This window comes from Miscanthus floridulus, chromosome 17, assembly GCF_019320115.1.
Source record: "Miscanthus floridulus cultivar M001 chromosome 17, ASM1932011v1, whole genome shotgun sequence".
Lineage (NCBI taxonomy): Eukaryota > Viridiplantae > Streptophyta > Magnoliopsida > Poales > Poaceae > Miscanthus > Miscanthus floridulus.
Genome location: NC_089596.1, coordinates 30,814,154 through 30,829,620, shown reverse-complemented (window position 1 = coordinate 30,829,620; position 15,467 = coordinate 30,814,154).

Below are 15,467 nucleotides of genomic sequence, written 5' to 3'. Positions count from 1 at the left end.
GGTCGATACCTTTAATGCTTAGTAATGCTTAGACTTTGATAGAAGTCGAGTGATGGTTTCATCATTCATGAGAAATAGGTTTTACCTTTGCTCTTCTCAGTGTTGGCATTTCTTAGCGCAATCACCAAGTGTGGAGGTTTCAAGTCCATCCTTGGCAACGACGCAAGAAATGCATATTGGTATTTCTTAACACCATCACTAAGATTGAGTTAACCTTAGCGACACCGCCAAGAAACACCAACTACGATAGTTCTTAATGATTATAAAAAATATCCGCAAACGCATGGATCTATCGTTGTAGCATTTCACCTAAAAGTATTTAGGGTATTGTTATTTATATTTTCCCAAAGGAGGGAAAGGTATAAGAGTCTAGCATGAGCATGAACAAGATTACATACTTGCATAGTGGAATATAATTCATGACAGGGGTAAAAATAGTATTTCAAGGATAGTAGACACACATCTGGGTCAACCTCAAGGATAAAAGGAAAACAAAGAATAAAAGAATATCCCTACGTAGAGCCAGCATGTTCTAATAAAGCCGTGCAAAGAACAAGTGATGATCATACAAATTACATGGTTAGAGCTAGAACTAAGTGCAATATAGGTCGAGAGGCCACCGAGTACTGGTCTGCCAGCAACCTTAGGTGACAATTTAGACTCCTACACCCTACCTGAATGTGGGGGATTACAAGAGACAAACAGGGCTATCACCACCTGCCGCCTACCCCTCAATAGGAGAGTAGGAAATGTATTCACCTGTTTCTCCATACCCAAGCATTTCACCTGTTTCTCCATACCCAAGCACCATGCTTGCGTGCGTAGAAACTACCCGAATTCCCCTAGGTCCCTGACCCTACAGATCGACAGGTAAAGAACTTGGGCACACCCGAAGGTACGATGAACCACCACCTCAACTTAGCTCTAATTCTACTCATATAAGTTATATGAATGATTAACCATAAAGTTCTATATGTCAAGATCATAACATACAAACTATATGCTAGTTCATATGTCATGATTATAACATGAGAACTATAGTCTAGTTCATATGCTTTGCTATATTGTAAGTAAGAAAGCATGACTATGGAAGAATTCTTTATAGCATTCATACCAAGATGTCACTCTTCTTCCAAGGAGCCAAGCCCTCCTTGATAGCTTTGCTAGCTCACAAAACTACTACTAAAAGCTAAAAGATTGCAAGAGTAGGGTAGTGAGGTAGAGGCTCCAAATGATATGTGTTTGAGAATGAGCTCTACTCCTTTTTATATAGTGACATGGCAGCCGGTTTGGCGCTGAAGAATAAGGAAACCAGCCAAAACTGCCTATGCATGGAGCAATGCAACCGGCGGAGGAGCGTGGGCCCGAGAGGCAGCGGTGGGGTTGCGCCCGCACCCATGGTGTGCCTGCACCCTGGTGGGCCTGCCTTTCGACCGCCTTTGCATGGTCAATTCCTGGGTGGGTCTGGACCCTTCCCCCGGTGGTGCTTGGCCTAGGTTGTTGCATGAAGGTGGCCTTCTCAATTACTTTCGTTGCACATTTCTGCTTTACACTTTCTGAATTGCGCCTTTTGCTTGGTTTTCCACTTGTATTTAAATATTTGTCCTGTAAAACATGTTTCTCCAATACAAGTGGAACTAGGTCAATAGTAAAAGCATGTGTCAAAAGATTGTTTATTTCTCCTGTTTTGGACTTTATTTGACCATCGGATTTGATCGATAGTGGCCGCCAACACTCGGCTCGGCTTATGGGTCATGAGAATACCATAATGATAATGTCAAATTGAGACTGGTTGGGACTCGAGGTTATGGTAAATGTTCATGGGTAGATAGGATCGCCTGCTCGTGCTCATCCCGCCTATGTTGGTTAAGGACCGATCGTTGTAGGGCCACGTGTGATCATGACTTGTAGTACTGGCCACATACTCCGGTAAGCCTGATATCTCGGCTATTTCATTATGTGAAAAAACAACTATGCACTAGGTGTGGGAGATATTGAGAGGAGCATGTACACATCCTATGAATCTGCAACGAGCGGCGCAGGGAGGTGGAGTACGGTGCTCTCGGGTAGCGCAGACCAATTCATGTTTTGGAGGATCCGAGTGAGGGTTGATATATGTAGGTCTAGGACCTACATATGTCATGTGGTAAGGAAATCCCAGCTAGGCCAAATCGATTCGAATCGCCGTTTGCTCTACGGTAACAGGAGACACGATCAACTGAACTACATCGTAGTTAATCAATGAAACATGATTACTTATGGATATGAGGTGAGATGATTAATGAAGTGATTGAGCTAGAATAGGTGCAAACTGGATACTAATAATAACATAATATTGAGCTAAAAATATTGAAATTAAGGATCCACTTGTAGTAAGCTTTTTCTGCAAAAGTTATTCTTGATTCAGACTTTCCCTTAAGCCTGCATACCCTTGAAGTCTTTTCTTTTAGTCGGGTAAGACTTGTTGAGTACCCTCAAGTACTCAGGGTTTGTTAAACCCTTGTTGCAGGTGCTGGCTAGTGCTGCTAATCAAGGTTGTGTTGGTGGGCTCAACATGATCTGGCTATCTTTTTCTACCTTGGATGTTTTACCTAAGTCGCTTCCACCATTCTACTCACCATTTGAACTTAAGTTTTGACTTGAACATGTTTTGTAATCTAAATCTATAAGTCTTCTGCACTCTGATGTAAGTTATTTTGTACCAAGTGTTGTAATGTTGTGGTAACTCCATGTTGATCCTGTATGAGTTATAAACATGTGATGTTGACCAAATCTTGCAACCTTGCTCAAATATCTCTAATTAAACTCATGAACAAAAGTCATGAAAGGTTCATGTTGAGCAAATGTCAAGAAAATGCTTCAATGGACCAAAAAGCATAATTTAAAGCTTTATTGTGATATTGCTTTGACCAAAGTAAAGCAATAGTTTTTGTTCAAGATACAAGGTTTGACCTTTAATAAAATTGGTAATTTAGTTTATGTGCTACAAACTTTGTTTTTGGATCAAAAGCCAAATCAGCTTGGAAATAAGCCAAATAGAGGCTCAAAGATTGAATCAGCTGTTGTTATCAGCCCACAAAATAATTCTCTCAGAATTTTAGTGGCAATGATTGGCATCTCACGTTCTTAGATTTTTGTTAAGCAACATGAATAGTTCCAAAAATGAAAGTTGGAGATAATTCATTGGAGAAGAGCTCATAAAAATTTGGACTCAGTTTGACCAAGTTTGACCAGTTAAATTGGGATCCAACCGGGCAAAGTTTAACCCCGTTTAAACTGTTGACAGTGTCAACTTTGGACATAATTATCTCCTAAGACGTTGCCCTAATGCCCTGAGTGCCTTAATAAAAGTTGGAGAACATCTGGAGTACAACAAACTTTGTTTAAGGCCCAAGGTCCAAATCAGGCCGTAGCTAGCCCAAAATCGGCACCCACTGCACCCGCACTGTTGCCCGCCACGTGCTCCATGAATTGCCGATGTGTCCTCCATGCACGAGAGCACGCTCCACCATTGCTGACGTGCGCCCCTGCCTCTCTGTGCTGATGGGGAGTTGTCGAGGACACCCGGGCTCACTCTCTACCTCTCCCTCACTTGCTCTCGCTCTATGGCGCGTGCGTGCGGGCACACCAAGCTCCGCCATGGCCACCATAGAGCAGGGCTTGCTACCACTGCTATGAGCCTCCTCCATCCCAACTGGCCTTGCCTTGGTGTTCCTCGAGTCACCCCATGCATGTCGTGCCTCTCCTTCGAATGCCTCCACCACCGTGCACTACTGTCGCCGGCGCCCAACTGGCCATCGCCGCCAGCATGCGCAACTAGGCCATGTTGGGCCACCATGGTGTGAACTGCAGCTACCAGTAGATGTGCATGGGCCCCTAGGTGCTCCACTGCCTCTTCCCCCACCACCAAAGCTTTGCCAGCGCCCCTGTCCACTAGAGCCATTATCGGGCTACCACCTACGCCCATGGCCAGGGAGCCACGGTCGGCCTTAGGCCAGGATGAGGGCACCCATGGGCATGGCCCACCATCACACGACCGTGGCCCTTCCCCGCCACTGTCGGCCACCACTCACCAAGATCGACCGGTCTGCTGAAAGCTCTAGTTTGGTTTTGGTGAATTGATAAAACCCTAAGTACTAACCTAGTTTATCAAAATGATCATGAGATAGGTAGCACATTCCAAGTGGTGAAGCAAATGAAGATCATGACATGATGATGGTGATGCCAATGTGATGATCAAGTGCTTGGACTTGAAAAGAAGAAAGAGAAAAACAAAAGGCTCAAGGCAAAGGTATAAGTGGTAGGAGCCATTTCATTTCGGTGATCAAGACACTTAGCGAGTGTGATCATATTTAGGTTCGATAGCCATATTATTAAGAGGGATGAAACTCATATTGAAATACGGTTATCAAAGTGCCACTAGATGCTCTAACTCATTGCATATGTATTTAGGATCTAGTGGAGTGCTAACAACCTTGAAATTTTTTGTGAAAATATGCTAACACACATACATAAAGGTGATACACATTGTGTTTAGCACTTGGGACCAAGAGTTTGTAACTTCAATAGCGGAGTGTCCGACGGTGCCACCAGCGCCCTATACCGAAAAAGACAGGGTTTCATAGAGTACACCGAACGCTGGTCACGTGGTGACTGGATGTTGGGGAGCAGCGTCCAGTCAATTATAAAAGAAGATGGTACTCTCGGCCTATGACTGGACATAGGTGACCGAACTCTGGCTGAACACTGTTTAGTGTCCAGTCATGCTGATGTGGTGGTGCGTAGAGAAGAGGTGAAGGACCGGACGCTGATGCTGCATCTGATCATGACTGACCGAACATGTCCGGTCGTAGTTGAGTAGCTCTCTAGAAGTGACCGGACATTGGGATCCTATGTCCGGTCATGATCAAACTAACGCATCCGGTCATGAATGGAACCTCTTTGGAAATGACCAGACTCGGCATAGGTGCGTCCGATCGTGGCACTATGCTATCTTCGATCATCACTTAACCATTGAGATTGGACGCTCAGCATTTGAAGTGAGGGATGATGTGGTAGCCATCCATTGACCGGACGCTGGCAGGGTGTGTCCGATCGATTTGATCGGCGCGTCTGATCGCCCCGTTTTTTAGTGAACAGAGAGCCAACGGCTCTATTCGTGGGGGCTCTCTATTTAAGCGCCATGGCTAGCTCAAGCTCACTCTCTTGGCCATTTGCATTGACATATCAACCTTGTGAGCTTAGCCAAAGCCCTCCCACTCATCTCCATCATTGATTCATCATCTTTGTGAAATTGGGAGAGAATCCAGGTGCATTGCTTGAGTGTTTGCATCTAGAGGCACTTGGTATTCGTGTTTCGCTATGGGATTCACTTGTTACTCTTGGTGGTTGCCGCCACCTAGATGGCTTGGAGCAGCGAGGATCATCAAGTGGAGGTTAGTGATTGTCTCCGGCTTCGATCGTAGTGATTGTGAGGGGTTCTTGACCTTTTCCCGGTGGAGAGCCAAAAGGTACTCTAGTAAACTAATCGTGGCTTGTGTGATTCTCATCTTGTGTTGGTTGTGCGGCATCCTATTGAGGGTTTGGCATGTGATACCAATTAGCACGTGAACCTCCAACTAAGTGTATCGCCACAACAAGGACTAGCTTGCTGGTAAGCAAGTGAACCTCGGTAAAAAATCATTGTGTCAACATTTGATTCTGAGGTGATTGATATTCATTGGTATTCATTCTTGTGATTGATTGGTTCATTCCTCAACTCGGCGGTATAACCATCTTGCTCTCTCTTTACATTACCGGAAACTAGTTGTCAAGCTCTTTAGTGTAGCTAGTCGTGAGAGCTTGTTAGTGTGGTTAGTGTGGCTCTTTAGTTAGCCTTTGAGAGCACACTAACTTAGTGTAGTGACATAGCCATTGTGTGAATAGAGACTATATAAACTAGAATTGTGGTAGGTGGCTTGCATTTTTAGTAGGCTAGCGCAACACTCGCTTCGCCTCATATTTATCTAACGGTTTTGCTAAGTGTTGTTGTAGAAATTTTTATAGGCTATTCACCCCCCTCTAGCCATTAGGACCTTTCACCCATCGGCCTCCCCTACCTATTCTATTCGATAGAAGAAGAAGAAGAAGGACCTCGCATAAGAATTCAAAGAAAGGGAAGGGCCTATCTGCAAAGTCTGTGACTCATGTGAATAGTGACTAGAAGAACCATTTCGCTGGAATTTGTTTTTGTGAAAGTTCAGGGTCCTCGGTGCAAATTTGTTTTTATGGCTAAAACTTTGGAAAATCATAATAAATCATAGAAAAATTGTAAAATAGCAAATGAAGACTTTTTGGAATCCTTGATAGTAGATTTATGCAGTAGAGTCATAATATCATATGTTTTAGGAGAAATTTTTACTGCACATATTTATCTATGTTAATTAGGGTTTTCTAGGTATAAATTCATATCTAAAGTTGTGGTGCTCCAATTGCTATGAAATTTTTATGGTAGGCTACTGATGCTATATGTGTGCTGTGGTAAAAAGTTCATACTCATTGGATGCAATATGGTTGAGTTATTGCTTTAACTTGTTTAGTGCTTGATAAATGGTTTTAAGTAAGTTATAATTTTTATGATGGTGTAAAAATGGAAAATGTTGTTCCTCTACCTTTGTATGATGTTGTGCTACCATAATAACATATAATATGGCCATGTGTTTGTATAAAATAGTGTGTTTTAGATTTATCTTGCTCTCACATGTTTTCTTGCATTAGCAGTTTGTCTTCTTTGTAATAATTAATCTATAAAACCTGAGCATGTAAGATTTGTACAGTAATCATATTTTTGTCATCATCTATCTCTCATAAAAATTTGAGATCCAAATGAGATGTTTGCAACATCACCTATAATTAATATATATGTTCTTATATATAGAAAAACTAATAAAAGTTTGTTAGTAGATGCTTGTGTTTATGCCATGTAATACTTCTAATAATTGGTGCTAGGTAATGTGATTGCTTGGTTATAGTTAGGAGTTGTATGGAGCTGCATATATAGCCACAAAATATTAGTTGTTAACAACATAAATGGTAAATGCATATAGTTGTATCTCTGCTGTTATGGCTGCATATATAGTTTTTGTGGTGGGGATATTTTTGTGATGAAAATGTTGTTTTCTGTAGATATGTTGAATACAAAAGTTGTAGATAATTTCCTTGTCTTGCTTGTACTAAAAGTGCATGATTTTAGGCCTGATGGTTTAGGAGCTATAGATTTTACAATTTTCCTGTTAGGTTTTGCATGCTCTCTGTGCAGATATGAATGATTGTGTTGTTTGGCATAGCTAAGTTTTGAATAACCTTCTGGTGATCTTAGAAGAGTTGTAGTGATTCTCATAAGAATTCTAAAATGTCTAAGATCACTGCTTTTTGTGGTCTAGAACTCTCGTTATTGCTGTTCAAAGTAGAATGACAGATTCTGTCCAAATCTTGACAGAGATGCCTTCTTTGTGTTGTTTAACCATTTTTGCTGTAAAATCACCCTTAGATGATAATAACAAAGTTGTATCTAACTTAATAAGCTTTCTAAAAAGTTAATAACCACATTTGTTGGATGGATAGAACTCTGGATATGCATCTCTGAAGTTCATATCAGTTTTTCTGTCCACTATTTGTGCAGACCTGCTCCTTAGTGTATTTTGACTTGGTTAGCTTTAGAATCAGCTCTAAGTATAAATAAAATAGTTGGATATAATTTCATTAGCTTTCCATAAAGTCTAAGATCACCTTTATTGAATGTTTATAACTCTAGTTATGGTTGAAACAAGTGACTGTTGTGCTGCTACCCATAATCTGAGCATGTACCTAAAGTTGTTTGTTTCACTTTGCATTACTTTGTATGCTTGTTAGTGTTAGCTCATGACCCTACTAGAGTTAAATTGATATACTTGAGTTATCTTATAAATGTGTTATATAATGTTGGTCAAGCACGTAACTAATAAATGGTCATGTATGCATGTTGCCACAAAATAATCTTGATGCATGTTTTGCTAGAGCTTTAATTATGTTGGTGTCGTTCACCATAGCCCTAGTTCTTATGTGATGCTAGGCTTAATTAGTTCTTGATTGTTAAATGCTTGTAATAGTTTGACTTGAGTTAACTGGTGTGCCATGCTTGTTATGCTTGCTACCCCTATGCTAGACTTGAGTGATAGTTAGTTAAATGACTTGCTCTCTAAGTGCAATGTCTTGAGGTGTAACATTATACTTATCTTGAATGCTTTTATATGATGCATCTCTTGTTACCATTCTTCGCATTCATGCACTGGTATTGTTGCATCTCATCTAGGTACGCTAGATGCACAACATGTGGACATGAAGCACATGATAAATGGAGTCAAACCAGAAGACGATGTTGGTGGACCTATCCCAAAGATGGAAGGACCCATGCAGTGCATGCCTAGAGTGAAAAATGTTCCCCAAGATGGTGCAAGCTAACTGAACTAACTTTGTGTTGGATCCTAGGCAAGTCTCGGGGCATTCTAAGCCTCCTATGTTTTTACAAATATCACTTGTGTCTTTATGTTTGATGCATTAGGTTATAGGAGTTGATTGGAAATACTTGATGCATATAACTTTCTTGTCCAGAAATGTACCTTAAACCCTATGTAGGTCCAGGATCGAATATATGCTTAGCAATGCTTAGACCGGTAGAAGTCAGGTGATTTCCAGTCACTTGCAAGATATAGGTGGATACCAGAGCACGATTGGCTATATTTGCTATCATGGAATAGAACCATGGGGTGATGAATAAATGGAGGCCAGGCAGAGTCTATGTTTAGGTTGACTCATGTGATTCCATCTGTACCGATTAAGGACCGCATCATTGGAGGTCCTATTGTCATTTTGAACGCATGCCTCTCACTTAGATGGCCATATAACTTGTTTTAACCACGAAGCCGAGTAGCTCAACTCAGGTCGTGCCTCATTCTTTCAAAGTGCGCACTCTTGATGGTAGTAAGGATGTGTGGGGAGCCAGACATGAGCCCAAGGGTAGGGTAGTCCAAATCGTCCTGGCAGCTGGTTGTCCCTAGTTGTGCGGCGCTGATCGAACCCACAAAATGTGTATCTGAGTTATACCAAAGGTGACCTAAGACTACCTTAGCGCAGGTATGTCTGGGTTTGTGTTAGGAATAAATTCCCAGCTGGTTGAAATTGATTCGAATCGCCGTCTCTCCCAGATAGTGAGAAATTTGACTGAGCCCCTTCATCGTAGTAATTGGATTATGGAATATGATGGTTCTGATGAATATAAAAATCTTACACTGGCTATGGTTACTATTGTTATGCTACTAAATGATATACCACATGTTTGGCATAGGTTAGTTGCTAATCTAGAGATGAATAGATATAATTAACTTGATGACTGAATTATAAAATGTATAGCTAAATTAGTGGCTTTTTATGCAAAATGTTGTCAAGCTAGCTCCACTTATATAGCCTTGCATGATCCTTGGTGTCACTTTATTTTTGGTTTATGATGGGTAAGTCTAGCTGAGTACCTTCTTGTACTCAAGGTTTATCCCACCATGTTGTAGGTGAAGTTCTCAGCCTGCTAAAGATGGTGGCTAACCGCCGGTGGGCTCAGTGGGTCTATATAGTGTTCTTATCTATATGCTTTTGTCAAAGGATGTCACATATGCTAGCAATGTATTTGGAACTTATATTATTATAATCAGTTGAAAGCTATGTTGTTTTCACTAATCGGTTTTGAAACCCAAACTTGTATTATTATTTGTGAACTCATTGTAAACATTATTTTCGCTACAACTCTATGTATATGATGTGTATTTACTTAATCATGCAATCTTGGTTGTGATGTGGATTTACCAAGGTCCTTTGTGACACTCGGTGGACTACTGGGTTTATATAAGTGAAAGTATGTGCACGTCAACGTGTTAAACGGGGACAACAATACTTTATCTTGTATGAATTAGGCGGTTATGTCACAGCAGCGTCAGACTCTGTGAATCTAGGGTGTCGGACTAGCCAGTGTCACTGTTCCTTGGGTCTGTTGATGTCTGGCTAATGATGATTTTTTTCATGCACGCAACACGTGGAGGCATCAGACTCTCTCGGTGTGCATCGAACTCTAGTTCAACGTGTTTTACCCTTTCTGATGCTTTCTGGACCACGTCGGACTCATCCTATGCTGGGTCCATTGATGCGTCTAGTCCTTGGGTCTGACGGTAATGATCAACATGCGACTAAGGGCCATTGGGTGGCAACAGTTGGTATGATTTGAATAGGACGCGTGGCAGCGCCGAAGTGGCCACGGCAGGGCATTGGACCTTGTGTTAGACGGTCTGATGGTCACTTATGTGACCTAATGGCTCTATTTGATTGGGGAGCTATATAACCAAGCACTAGCCGGCCTTGGGCTGGTTGCTAAGCACCCTCATGCCTATAAGGCTTGTGTAGGAGTGATTAGATGCCCTCTAACTCACTTGTGCTTGCAAGAGTGCGAATTGATTGCGAGTGAGTGATTCTAGTGCATTGCATTATGAGATTGCATTGTGTGGCACTAGGTGATCGAGTTGCAAGCCGGTGGTGCTTGTTACTCTTGAAGGTTGCCACCTCCTAGATAGCTTGGTGGTGAGTTCTCCATCATGAAGCATGCAAGAAGATCATGTGGTGGTCCAGAGAAGGATTTGTGAGGGGTACCGTGCTCACCCCACAGGAGCCATGAAGAGCAACATTAGTAGAGCGTATCACTGAGCTACCCTCTCTTGTGGGTAGGTTCTTGCAGTGCCCAATGTGTGGGTTTAGCGGGTGATGTCAATTAGCCGTCAAACCACCAAGTGAGTAGTCGACACAACAGGGACTAGCGTGTTAGCAAACACGTGAACCTCGGGATAAAAATCACCATGTCAACCTTGTTTATCCTGTTGGTTTGCAATTCCCCAACACAAGCTTGTATTTACTTTCATATACATTGTGCTTGTGTAGTTGCTCTTGTAATTAGTTAGCTTGTGTAGCTTGCTAGTTACCTTCTTGCTTGTGTAGCATAGAAGTAGCTCCCTAGTGTGACTAATTCGGTTTGAGTAACCTTGTTAGTCATATTGCTTAGTTTGTGTAGCTAAGTAATTTGAGCTCTCTAATTTGGCTTGTGTAACCTTGTTATTGAGCATTGCTAGTGAGCTTAGGAGCTTTGTGCTTTTGCTTCACTAGTTTGTGTAGGAGCTCTTTGGTTGCCAAAGAACTAGTGCATAGGCTTGTGTGACCTTGCTCTAGAATTGATTAGGTGAGCTCTAGCTAGCTATTGGTATTTCTTAGCGTAAGCAAAAGAATCCACAAGTGCACGGATATACCGTTGTAGCACTTCATCTGGAAGTATTTAGGGTATCATATTTTTCCCAAAGGAACGGATGTGTAAAGACTCTTAGCTAGTTCACCAAAGATAACAAGAAGAAGGATAGCTCGGGTAGCAAGTTTTTTCTAAGGATAAAGATCCTAAGTTAAGATAACTTTGCTACTATCAGTGCATAAAGTGACCAACACATAAATATTTGTAGTTTTGCTGTACGTTGTGATCAGAGGTGGCCTAGCACTCAATGACATAGGATTTATATTGGTTCAGGCAACGTGTCCTACATCCAGTTTGAGTCGGTCGGTGACATTATTCCTGAGCCTAGGTGCTTGAAGTTTGTTGTGGGGTTACAAACGGAAGGGAGAAAGATGGGGGTGTAAGAGGTCCGGTCAAACTCTAGTCTAGAGGGCCGAGAGTGACGAGAGCTCTGCTATGTGCTATCTATTCGAGCGTGTGTTTGAGGTTTGAACCTGGTGGTTCTGCTATTGTGTGTTAGTGAACTGATCGATCTATCCATTAGGAGAGAGCGCATCCCCTTTTGTAGATGAAGGGGATGGCCTTACAAGTGAGCAGGAAAGAGTACATTTGCTACTAAGTCTTGTTGCCCATTTCGGCGGGTACAGGATGATGGTAGGCACCCACAATACTATTTAATGTCAGATGCACGTGGGAGGTTGCGTCACCTTCTTCTGGTATGCCAGACGTTGGTGCCTGCCATATTGTTGATGCCGAGAGGCATGTAGGGGTTTTACCATGTTCGCCTGGTATGATAAATGCCGGCGCCCACAACACTATTGATGCCTAGAGGCACGAGGGGAGAGCCATACTGTATTTGTCTGGTATGGGAGTTGATGGCGCCCACAACACTGTAGGGAAAATATCGGCGCCTACAACATTGCTTGGGTTATGTCATGCCAGGGAGGTGGCAAGGTACTGTCCTGTAGGTGTATAGGGTATGTTGCTCAGTATTGCAGTTGACTTGAGTGCCCTACCTTACTTTCTCCATCTATTCCCTGGTCCTTACTGAGCGAGCATCCCCGGTCGGTTGGTCCTAGTTGGCTCTGATTGTGCCAGTTGGAGAAGAGCAGTGAGCAAGGGTTTGGTGCATCCCTAGTTGGAGATACGGGTTGGAGTCAGAAGTAGTGTTTGGCTAGGCCTTCTAGTAGGAGAGGCCATTCGGAGGCAGCCGGAGTCGAAGGCGAGGCCTTCCGGTTGGAGAGGCGGGCCAGAGTCGGAAGCCGGCGCCATTCATTCTCAGCCAGGCCTTCCAGTCGGAGATTGGATTGCCCTTCTGTCCTATCATTTAGGTATTTGGGCTAGCCCATGAGTTGCGTGTCGTTTGCAACATTGTCTGCTGGGCTAAGCCTTTGTTGGGAAGATGGTCCATGAGGGACCCTAGGTTTATGAACCCGATAGGAGCCCCCGAGCCCCCGGGCGATTCGGGTAGAGTCATTTGGGGGATTTTTGTCTTGACAACGGGTGTGCGCGAGTGCACCCGTGGGTGTAGCCCCCGAGCCCCCACGCAATTCGGTAAGAATCGTTTGGGTTTTTTTTGTGTTTTGCCAGCGGGGGAAGTTTCATTTCATCAGTGGGTGCGCGCAAGCGCACCCATGGGTGTAGCCCCCAAGCCCCCAGGCGATTCGGGCAGGATCGCCTGGGGGTTTTTTGTCAGCGGGCGTGTGTGCACGCATTTTAGTCGAGATAGAGTCATCAACCAAGGTGTCGTGCATAGCCGAGGCGGTTTTTTAGGGATTGGGCGATATGGTACTCACAAATCCTAGCATTAGGCGTAGCTGAGGGATTGGTTGAGGTGGACTCATGGACCCGTTGTGCATAGCCGAGGCAGTTGTTTTTAGGGATTGGGTGAGACAGAGCTCGTAGATCCTGGTGTCGGGCACACGCATCGGGCACAACCGAGGTAGTTTAGGTGTCTTGAGCCCCTGAGCCCTGATGGGCTTGATTGGGGTTGGTCGAGTTTTGTGCGTTACCCCATCCATGGTTTCTCGTTACCAGAGGGGCTGAGCTAATGTCGCTTGCCTCGATGGCTCAGGCTTGAGTGACGCGCTTGATGAGCTCACTAACAGGTATGATCGAGTGGAATCTGGGTCCATCGATCGTGACGGGGTCAGCATAGCCCTCTTGTGACATTCCACTATTCCTTAACCTGCAGCTTGGTAGATGCCTAGGTCATTTTGGGGACCGACCAGGGTGGCCTGCTGGCCTCCCCTTGATGGAGATTCTGTGGGCTTGGTAGAGGTTTAGGATCGAACGAGAAGGTTGAGATGACCCTATCTACTTTAGGGCAGACTGGGCGAGGGTCGCTTGGGGCTCATTTGCTTTTTCTCCCCTAGCTCTGTTTGATGCAAGGTAGCCTCGAGCCCTTCGTGGGCTAGCCTTTGAACCCCGATCGATCGTTGCTCATGTTGAATGAGGCAACTGCCACTTCATGATGCAACACAGAGTGTTGTGATGCATTTAACCGCATATGCGATGCCTTAGCCCCCGAGCCCTCGAGCCCTCGGGCAATTCTGGTAGAATCGTCCAGGGGGCGTGGATATATGGATTGAATGTGTGTATGGATGTATGAATGATTATATAAAGAAATAGTGGGGGTTGGTAATGTTACCTTGATGACTCGAGTGATGGGGTTTGAAGAGCTCTAATCGGAAATGTCTGACTAGGATCCATGCTCGTCATTCATGATGGAGTCGACATGGCCCACATGGGGTGTCCCTTTGCTCCTTACCTGTCTCTTAGCATTCACCTGAACCATTCGATTGACTTAAGAAGCCCGATGGTCTCTCTTGGGCGGAGATCCTATAGTTGGGCCTTTCCATGTCTCGCCTGAGAAGGCGGAGAGCTGCCTACATGAGGTGGCGCTTCATTTCTCATGTCTGGTCATGCTGTAGTGGTGGGCCATACCTAGGCCACGTCTCATCTAACCAGGCATTATTCCATTAGGCAGGGTGTGTCCCATCGGTTAGGGCACGTCCTGTCGTTTCCCATCCACATTGAATGGGGGAAGGGAGAGGGTTTCTCACCCCAATCCTATCACCTTTCCTCAACTGCTCCGCCTCTTCTTTAAATAGAGGAAGGGAGAAGGAAAGGATAACTCACAGACCCATTCATGATTCCAAAGCATGATGTCGAGTTGTAGGTCCCCCAACGTAGATGAGATGGTGCTGGCCACCTTTGCCGAGAAGGGGTTGGTTCCGCCGAAGGAGGTGGCACACTAGAGGGTGCCATACATCACCGGTTTCATCATCGTCTACAAGGCCTTCATCTAGATGGAGTTGTACATGGACTCCTTCTAGCGAATCTTCTCTGGGCGAGCCTTGTCGGAGGGGAAAATGCTCAGGACTGCACTGGTGGGAGGTTTCGCCCCTACAGCTACTTGGGTTGGTCAGTTCATAAATTTTGATGAGACATCCTCTAGCCATGGCAGCCATACTTTGGCGGGTAGCGTCCATGTCTAGGAGCGGCCTCGACTGCATGAGAAGGTTAGTAGCTCCATGCTCTTCTACTAAGCATCTATGTGTGCAATGCCCTTGAGGTACCCATTACGCTCGCTGAAGTCGAGGGAGCGGAACCAGGCGAGGTCCTCATGGCGGTGGTTATATCCAGTGGCGTGTGCCGTGGCCTCTCTTTTGGCATCAGCTGATGCCGCCGAGCAACCACAATAGTATTTGGAGTAGAAGTAGTCAGCAAATGTAATCGTTAAGTTCATGGGGGAGCCCCTGTGTGAACAGTTTTTGTATCAATGAATACATCAGTTCTATTTTGTGATAGAATTACTATCCATTCTTTGTTTTTTATCCTTGCATATCTTTGTTCTTATCCTTTCTATTTTGTACCTACTCGTTCGTTCCATAGGCTGCAACTTTTAAGAACCTAGGCATGGCCCACGAGACTCGGCTACTTGTAGCTATAGGTTGTGGCGCGGTGCACTCGGTCGGGAGTAAGAACAAAGTCACATGGGGTAATCAAAGGAATGGAATGCGCTTTCATTCGGGAAAAAAGTTTTTACCATGTGACAAAAAAGAGAGGTAGTATTTAGTATTGTACCCTCATAGAGCCCCTGAGCGACCCAGGCTAAAAGTGTTCAGGCTAGGGTGCT